Source organism: Elephantulus edwardii, unplaced genomic scaffold, assembly GCF_000299155.1.
Source record: "Elephantulus edwardii isolate Elephantulus edwardi_28Jun2011 unplaced genomic scaffold, EleEdw1.0 scaffold00050, whole genome shotgun sequence".
NCBI classification, from domain to species: Eukaryota; Metazoa; Chordata; class Mammalia; order Macroscelidea; family Macroscelididae; genus Elephantulus; species Elephantulus edwardii.
The window spans coordinates 1683331-1691908 of record NW_006399800.1 but is presented as its reverse complement, the minus strand read 5'-3'; the positions used below and the strand labels follow the sequence as shown (position 1 = coordinate 1691908).

The 8578-nt window shown below is 46.4% G+C and overlaps 1 pseudogene; it reads right to left on the bottom strand.

Moving 5' to 3' along the window:
- Positions 1 to 7993, bottom strand: part of LOC102849462 — a 20874-nt pseudogene extending 12881 nt beyond the window's left edge.
- Positions 7994 to 8578: the final 585 nt, after the last annotated feature.

The window sequence follows — 8578 nt, the reverse complement described above, 5'->3', positions numbered from 1 at the left end:
GATTGGCACAGGATAGAGCAGGGTTTAGGGCTGTTGTACATAGGGTCGCTATGAGTCGCAAATGACTCGATGGCACATAACAACAACAACAACAAAGGCAGAAGAGGTTTATTGAGGGATAAAGTGATTTGTGAATTGGCATAGCACAGAGCAACTACGTGATTATAAAGTGTGTTAAATAGACTGTATTTTCTATATTTACTTTAATGTGATAAATACGACTAGAAACTCTGGTGGCGTATTTTGTAGAGAGTTGTACTGCTAAACTAAAGACGAACCTTTCACCCGATTTGAATCCACCAGCAACTCTGTAGGAGAAAGATGGGCAATCTCCTCTCACGTGGTTTGTAACCTCTGAAACTGCCCTGGAAGGTCAATTATGAATTGGTTCTGATGCAATGGCAATGAGAGGGAGAGTATGATTAGCATACTTGTGATTTCAAGGAATCCTGGTTGCACAATGGGCTTAATTATATCAGAGATGATGAAGATGGCACAGGATAGGGTGGGGTTTAGATCCATTGCTCATAGGGTTGCTATGAGTGGAAGTTAACTTGGCAACATCTAACAACAAGAACAACTGCATATGAAGGGAGCTCTGAGTAGGCTATTGGTAAGGATTTGTTTTGCCAACGCAAAGTCACACAAATGGAATTCACTAGCTGCTCTGGAGGAGAAAGATGAACATTTGCCTCGGTTATGATTAACAGCCTCTGAAAACTCATTGGAGGGTCAGCTATGAGTTGGTCCTGACTTGAGATTATAGCAATGGTGGAAATTTTTTGCACTATTAATGGTTTGGCTACTAACCCAAAGGTTGGTTCAAGCTCACCAGGTGGCAGTCTGGAAGAAAGTCCTAGTGATTTGCTTCTGTAAAGATTACTGTCAAGAAAACCCTATAGACCAAATGGAACTCAATTCCAAATGGAACTATTCTGTAGGGCAGGATGTTGCCCCAGGGTTTGTTTTTTGTTGTTGTTGTTTCTTTATTTTATTTCATTATTTTGTGTGTGTGTACCATCAAACTGTATCTGACAGTACAGGAGGAGATTGCCCCTTGTACAGCAGAGCATCTGGACGATTTGAACTGCATACCTCTGGGATTGCAGTGCAGCTTTTTGCCATGTTTCTTTGTTTTTGTTTGCCACTTATCACTAGGCTAAATAAAAATCCTGATCTGATTGATAAAAATTAAGCAAATATCCACTTGGGTAAGCTGCTCAGATGTTCTCCTATACTCACAAAATTGTGATATAGCAAATCATACTGATTTTTATAGTCAAATATGCCCAGGATCCAGCCACTTCTCTCCACCTCCACCACTTCTGCCCTTGTCCAGACCAATACAACCTCTCCCAGGTCCTGCTCTTGGGCTTCCTGCTCCCACCAGGTCCCTGCAGTCTGTTCTCCAGATGGCAGCTAGAGGGAGCCTGGTAATAGAAGGCAGATCACGTCTTTTGCTCTCTCAGAACCTTCCTGAGCTCCCAGCCGGCTCAGAGAACAAGCCCATGACCCAGCAACAGTGGCCTGTATGACTGTTTACAATCTGCCTCCTAGTATTTCTCTGACCTCATCTTTCATTCACTTTATTCCAGCCAACGAGCTTCTTTGATAGTCCTGTAACATGCCAGACCCACTCTTATCTTAGGGCTTTTTCACTTGCTGCTTTGTGTGCCCCAGACACTCTGCCTCCAGTTAGTCAAAGCTGGTTCTTTCATAGGGAGCTCTGGTAGCCTAGTCCATAGGAAGTTGTACTACTAATTGAAAAGCTGTACTTCCATGACAGTTTGAATCTACCAGAGGCTCCAACAAAGAAAGACGGGCAATCCTCTCCCATGTAATTTACTGTCTCAGAAACTGAATGGAGCATCATTTATGAGTCCACTCCAACTTGGTGACAATGAGAGAGTTCCCTCATCACCTTGAAGACTTTCTTCAAATACAACTTACCATCGCCTGGCATTCCTTTCTTCTCTGCTTTATTGTTTACCTCATCACTCCTACTAATATGCTGTACATCTGCTTATTTTGTTTATGGTCTGTTTCTCCTACTAGACTCCTGGAGTTCAGGGATTTGTGTTTATCTTACTGAAGGCTTCCTAGCACCTCGATCAGGACTTGGCAGCCAATAGGTGCTTAGTGAAAGTATTGAATGAGTACAAACTTCCAATCACCCATAAGCGCATGCTTTAAGAGAACCTCCGGCTGGATACATGCTCAGAACTTCAGAAGGCTTGTTGACCATTGTCTAAGGGTCCCTCAACTTCTTCACTTAGGCCCACACTATTCTAGTAGATTTGACTTCCAAAGGGGCAGGCTATATATATATATGTAAGTAGGCTGTAAGTAGGAATTCCTAGTATTTGCCTCCTTGTCCTCCAGAAACAAGCTCTTGCATTATCTCTGCTGTTTTGTGCCTTGTGTCTCCCCAGCTAGTGTGGAAACTTCCCAAGAGCAAAGGACCATGGTTTCTTTGCTAGGACCAGGTGTTAATAAAATAAACAACTCAAGCAGTCCTGGGTTCAAGTCCCAACTCTGCCTGCTTATGACCAGAGACAAATTATTTCACCTCTTTAATTTCCTCTTCTTAAAAAAAAAATTTAAAAATGGGTCTAACAAGAACATGGATTCCTTGGGTGCATGACTACTAGATGAAAGGTTGGCAGTTTGAATCCACCCGTGAAAGACTGTCCTAATAATCTGCTACCAAAAGGTCACATCCTTAAAAATCCTCAGAAGTAGTTCTCCTCTACATACATGAGGTTGCCACAAGTCAGAATTAACTCAATGTCAACCAACTAGAGTAGGATCAATACAGAAGTCTCAGGGTGATGTAAATGGGTAAATACTCTTCAATTCACAGAAAAGCTGGGAGTTCAAATCTACCCAGAGGCATGCCAGAAGGGCCTGGAGATCTGCTTCCAAAAGATCACTGCCATTGGACAGTGTAGAACCTACAGTTAAATTCTGAAACACATGGCAGTCATCAGTTGGTTGTTGTTGTTGTTGTTATGTGCCGTCGAGTCGCCTGCGACTCATAGCGACCCTATGTACAACAGCCCTAAACTCCACTCTGTCCTGTGCCAATCGCACTGTCTCTGACACTCCCATCCCAATTATCCCAGTCACTGAATCAATCCACCTCATAGAGGGCCTTCCTCTCCTGCGCCGTCCCTCCACCCTCCCAAGCATGATGTCCCTCTCCAAGGACCGGTCTCTCCTCACAACATGTCCAAACTAAGTTAGACAGAGCCTCAGAATCCTTGCCTCCAAGGAGCCACCCGGTTTAACCCTCTCCAGGACAAATCTATTTGTTTTCCTAGCAGTCCATGGTATTCTCAGTACTCTTCTCCAGCACCACAGCTCAAAGGCATCAATTCTCCTTCTATCCTCCTTGGTCATTGTCCAACTCTCTGATGCATAACAGGTGATTGTGAAGACCATGGCCTGTATCAGACGCACCTTAGTCTCCAGAGAGACACCACTGCTCTTCAGCACTTTGGAGAGGTCCCTAACAGCAGACTTTCCCATGGCAATGCGCCTTTTAATTTCCTGGCTGCTGGTGCCAAGACTGTTGACTATGGAGCCAAGCAAACTAAAGCTGTGTACAATCTCAATCTCTTCACCATCCATCCTGATGCTGCCAATTGGTCCAGTGGTGAGAATCTTTGTCTTCTTGACATTGAGCCTCAATCCATATTGTAGGCTGCAGTCCTTGACACTCTGCAGCAGGCGCTTCAGGTCCTCCTCAGTTTCAGCAAGCAGGGTTGTGTCATCCGCATAACGCAGATTGTTGATAAATCGTCCACCAATCCTGACCCCACATTTCTCCATCAGCTGGTAGGACTTGAAAAAGTTTGAAAAGCAACCGCTACGGATAACATCTTATTTATTGTGTTAATGGGGGGGGGGTGTTCTATGATAGTACTTGTAAGTGCTTGATAGGATCTTCATATTATTATTATTATTATTGCTATTTGGAAACCCTTCTTATCTCTTGGCACAGGGATGGGTGTGCAGACCTGGGACTTGAGTGACTTCAATTCAACCACTCACACTTATTTCTTGAGTGCCGACTATGTGACTGGAGTTGTGTCAGGGATAGAGGTAAGGTAAAGGCTGTCTGGTGTGAATTGGCTTCTTCGATGGCACATATGAAACAGAATCAAATGGCCCTGCTTTCTTATTCCGCTCCCTCAATGCTGCCGTACGGGATCTGTGTTGGTAATTGCACCATCTTGGCCCTCAGGAGCTGACATTCCTGAGGCAGAGGCAGATCCAAGGGACCACATGGTTATGATCTATGCTAGGTGCTACAATGGGGAAGTCCAGGGTGCTCTGGGGGCAGTACTGGATCAATAGACAAGGGACAACTTTGAATCTGGGAGGTCTAACCTCTCAGGCCTGTGTGAGATGAAAAGTGAGGAGTAAGGGTGAGCAGATAGGACTATTGGGTTGTCATTTGGGGCTAGCCTGTGGGTTCTTCCTCTCCCACCCCAGAGAACTGGAGCTTGTCTGCCTGCAGGCTTTGAAAGTTGTCCTTATGCTGCAACTCCACAGCACTGCCCTGCTGGGCCCCACTGCTCATCACACCCTCTAGTGGCCACAACTCACAGCAGTGCTGGGTTGGACAGGACGTGCCATTGTAATGCAATGCAAATGCAATGTGACAATATAAGCACAAAGGGACTGTCATTGTCCTACCTTCCCTTCCTAACACCACCTCCACTCAGTATTGAGGGCTAACTCTAAGCCCTTTTGCATTTAATCTTGGTAACTTCTCAGCATGATTCATATTCCCATTTTACAGATGAGAACCCTGAGGCTTAGTACTGAACTCAGTGAACCAGACTCATCTCAGTGTATGGCGGGAGTACATCCAGCTGGTGCTCTTATTAACATCATCCCCCAACCCCACCTTTGGATTCTTGTACCTCAGTGTCACATCTCCATTTGAACAGGAGCAGAGGCTAAACTTTACTGAAATTACTGTCCAGAGAAGAATGTCACTGCTTAAACCTTTCCTGGCCTGAGGCTCCAGCAGCACAAGCTCCACAGGCCCAGCATCCTTCAGGGAGTTTCTCCAGGTACCCTGCTGAGTCCAGGGAGGGCTGATGAGAAGGCAGGAGCCACAGTACACACTCTTGCCTCCAGAGGTCTGTGCTGAGCAATCCTGAAAGCCCCTCTGGTCCTGCCTGGTGGAAGGCTGTGCTGTACCATCCCTCCTGTATCCTGTACCATTTCCTTTACTTCACATTACACATACCCATATACTCCTTATTCCCATCAGACTGGCTAGGTTCAAATCCCATCGCTGCCACTAACTACAAAGTTAAGCAAATGACTTAATGTCTTTGTGCTTCAGTATCTTTAGCTGTAAAATGGTAGTAACAACCATACTTATACACAGAATGTTGTTGCGTTGTTTTTTGTTTTTAAAAAAATTATTTATTTATTTTTTCTTATTGTGTACCGTCAAATCGGATCAGACAGGCACAGGAGATTGCTCCTCTCTCTCCAGTGGAGCATCTTGTGGATTCAAAACATGCACCTTCAGGATTATAGTGCAGCTTCTTGTCACTAGGCCACCAGAGCTCACTAGAGTGTTATTCTGTGTTGTCTCAGAGTAGGCCTCACATATTTCATTCTGATACAGCGGGTCCAATGTAGGTAGCCTCTAAGATAGATTTTTATTTTTTTAATTAAGTGAAGAAAGGCAGTTTATCTCGGCATGCTGTAGAAAAGGAAAAAGATCAACAACGAGTGGGAGAATCGGACAGCTGGCAGGTCAACCAATCCCAAAACTCCTCTAAGATCACATTTTGAAAATCATTGCTTTGAAGGTTGTGCCTGGAGAATAAAGACCTACATACTACTTCCTAGCCCTTAGGGGTGAACATGTCAGTAGTAGGTGCCACTGAGCCCATTTCTATTCATGGGGATCCTGTGGGGTTTTTCGAGATTATAATCTCTATGGGTGCAGATTGCCAGGTCTGTCCTACAGCTGAGCCCTTGGTGCGTTCAAACCATTAACCTTTTGGTTAGCCACCAATGGGGTTTTGCATTCTGATAGTATCTTTAGCTCATTTTAATGGCAAATGAAAAAGGCAAGTTATCTGTAACATTGAGATAATAGCATCCATCAGGATTGATAGTTTCAAGACTAAGGTAAGCCTGATTGAGACCATGGTCTTTTTAATCACTTGCTATGCATCTAAGAGCTGGACGATGAATATGAATATCAGGAAAAGAAGTGATGCCTTTGAGCTGTAAAGTTGGAGGAGAGTGCTGAATATCCCACGGACTGTCAAAAACCAAACAGGTATGTCTTGGGAAAAGTGCAGCCAAGGAGCTCCTCAGAGGCAGAGAGTGAAGTTTCCTTTCTCACACTTTGGATATGTTTGTTGCTAGGAGAGGCTATTTAATGCATAGAAAGGTTGGTCAGATGCTCAACCATGTTGAATGACACAGTGACTGCACCAATCGGTTCAATAGAGTCAGAGATGGTGAGTCTGGCACAGGGTTCAGATCTGTTGTTCCTAGGGTTGCTATTAGTCATACTCAACTTGACAGCATCTAACAACAATCAGGACTGAGCCTTGGTGGTATTGGGATAAGCTTTGGGCTGCTAACCAAAGGTAGAAAACTGGAATCCACCAGCCATTCTTTTGGAGAAAGTCGATGCATTCTATTCCTGCAAAGATTTATAGCCTCAGAAACCCTTGTACTCTGGCCTGCAGGGTTTCTATGAGTTGGAATCATTCCATGGTGGTGAAGGGCTCTCTGCTGTTGTGAGAAATAAATGGATAAGTCCATGCAACACTTGCACATAGTAATGATGTTACAAAAGCACTAATTTTACAGCTTGTTGTGGTGCTAACAGGAACGGTGTTTCTTGACTAAGACAGACTAGGAAGAAAGGTGGGTAGATTACCTAAAAGAAACTTAAAGAAAACCCTATGAATCACTAAGATTTTATCTTATTGTGTATGGGCTCATCAAGAGGCAGCTGACTTCACAGCAGCCAACAATAAAATTATTACTGTAATCTATAAATCAGCACATAATCTGAGAAACACTTTACATAGATTTACATACATCCTTTGTATTTTAAGGCTAATTTCTCTGGGAGACAAGTGACTAAAAGGAGCCACTAAAGAGACTTCTGGGGTGTGCGTCATGTTTTCTGATCTGCAAGGTTAACTAGGTGTGATCACTTTGTGAACTTTTCATTTCTGCGGTCCACTAGACATTTGAACACTTCAAGGGCACACTATTTCTTACATTGTGAAGTGCGCAGGGCAGGCATCATTATCCCCATTATTTTTGGACAGGAAACTGAGACGCAGAAAGCAATTTTGATTTGGCCATAGTGGCAGAGGACGCCTCTCAGTATGCTGCTCCGTGGAGAGTTAACAGCGACTCCCAGGGAGCGCGGAGAGAACAACAGTACCTGGCTCCAGGTAACGCCAGGCAAATGGTTCGAGCCTTCCAGCAAATCCGGCCCTTCCCCCAGCGAACACACAGACACCGGGCCGGGGACTTGCACTACAGTACTCACAACGCCAACCCCACACGTGGGCGTCCCGAGGGGGACTCGCGCGCCGGCGCCCCCGGCCCCCACCGGACAACAGCGCCCAGCACTGGGCCAATGAGAGTTGCGGAATTTCTTTCATTCAGCGCGGGGTCGGGCTCCTGCCCGGAAAGGGGCGGGGCGCTACGCTGGGGGGCGGGACCGCCGCGCGCTGGGGAGAGGGCGGTGCCCGCCCAGCGGCCGGGCCAATCAGCGCCGTGCCCTGGGGGGGAGGGGGAACCAGGCCTTTTTTTCTCTCCGCGCGGGACCAATCCCGACTTTACAAGCTTGAACTTTTGCCACCCTCGGACGAGCTAGCGCGCCCGAGGAGGTACCCCGCCGCGCCGGCTCCAGGGGCAGGAGCGGCTTTAACCCTTCCCGTGCCAGGCCGCCCTCCGCGTCCTCGACCCCCGCATCCATGACCTGGCCTTGTGGGACCCATTCCCTCAATCCATACCCCATTTACGTGATAAAACTTGGCTAGGAAAAGCACGACCCTTACTCATATCATTCTTTGCACCACAGAGACAATTGGAGAATGTGGGAGAAGCAGGGTTGAAAGCACCTGGCCGCAAGGGGTCCTGAGATTGCAGGGAGCTCAAGAGGGCCCGGGAGACTGATCGAAGCCTGCTAGGAGAAAATACGTGCTTCTACCGCGTCCTTTCCAATTCCTCACCTCCTATAAACCTGGAATCCCTTTGCGCGAAGCTTCCGGGGAGCCCGGGGTTGGCTGTGAAGAGCGGCCCCCGACCCTGTGCAGGGGGTGTGGTGTGTCCGTGCTGTAGCTTTCCCCTGTTCCCAAGTGGTTAACGCCAGGAAGGCCCACAAGAACACCCATTTTTACTAGCTTTCTCGGGGTTAGGGACTTGGACCAACTCTAATAACGTGAAGTGTTGCTTTTAAGTTTGTGCACAAGCCAGAAAGAAGCAAAGCGCCCTTTTTGAGTATGAGTATCAAGCAGATCCGCCAGGTCCTTGCGCGCTCTCCTGTGGTTTGTGTAACAGT